Genomic DNA, 1,083 nt, shown 5'->3' with positions numbered 1-1,083 from the left:
TTCTTCTTTTCTTCTACTAACAATAAGGAACCTCTTTACTGTGACATAGAGGATTCCTCTTCTTTTCTTCTTCTCTCTTCTCTTTCTTATGAGCAGGGACAGAGAAAAAGGCATTCTTGTTGAAGCTGACCCAGAACCTGAAAGGACTCTGAAGAGAAAATTAAGAGAAGCTAAATTACAACAATCCAGAGACAACTTGATTGAAAATTTCGAACAAGTAAAGGAGATGGCAGTCGAACCCAACAACAATGCAAGGAGAATGCTTGGTGACTTTACTGCACCAAATTCCAATTTACATGGAAGAAGCATCTCCATTCCTACCATTGGAGCAAACTTTGAGCTGAAACCTCAATTAGTTTCTCTGATGCAGCAGAACTGCAAGTTTCATGGACTTCCATCTGAATATCCTTTTCAGTTCTTAACTGAATTCTTGCAGATATGTGATACTGTTAAGACTAATGGAGTAGATCCTGAAGTCTACAGGCTCATGCTTTTCCCTTTTGCTATAAGAGACAGAGCTAGACTCTGGTTGGATTCTCAACCTAAGGATAGCCTGAACTCATGGGATAAGCTGGTCAAGGCTTTCTTAGCCAAGTTCTTTCCTCCTCAAAAGCTTAGTAAGATTAGAATGGACGTTCAGACCTTCAGACAGAAAGAAGGTGAATCCCTCTATGAAGCTTGGGAGAGATACAAAGGACTGACCAAAAAGTGTCCTACTGACATGCTTTCAGAATGGACCATCCTGGATATCTTCTATGATGGTCTGTCTGACTTAGCTAAAATGTCATTGGATACTTCTGCAGGTGGATCCATTCACCTAAAGAAAACACCTGCAGAAGCTCAAGAACTCATTGACATGGTTGCTAATAACCAGTTCATGTACACTTCTGAGAGGAATCATGTGAGTAATGGGACGCCTATGAAGAAGGGAGTTCTTGAAATTGATACTCTGAATGCCATATTGACTCAGAATAAAATATTGACTCAGTAAGTCAATATGATCTCTCAGAGTCTGAATGGAATGCAAGATGCATCCAACAGTACTCAAGAGGCATCTTCTGAAGAAGAAGCCTATGATCCTGA

General features: G+C 40.2%; 1 non-coding gene across 1 annotated transcript; it reads right to left on the bottom strand.

The window, feature by feature from the left end:
• Positions 1 to 619: 619 nt before the first annotated feature.
• On the bottom strand, positions 620 to 726 carry LOC148573998 (small nucleolar RNA R71). Its single transcript, XR_015906798.1, has one exon. It is a non-coding gene; the product is annotated as a small nucleolar RNA R71 (small nucleolar RNA).
• Positions 727 to 1,083: the final 357 nt, after the last annotated feature.

This window comes from Arachis ipaensis, chromosome B2 (genome assembly GCF_059453495.1).
Source record: "Arachis ipaensis isolate K30076 ecotype BB chromosome B2, ASM5945349v1, whole genome shotgun sequence".
NCBI classification, from domain to species: Eukaryota; Viridiplantae; Streptophyta; class Magnoliopsida; order Fabales; family Fabaceae; genus Arachis; species Arachis ipaensis.
This window is presented reverse-complemented; position numbering and strand designations above follow the sequence as displayed.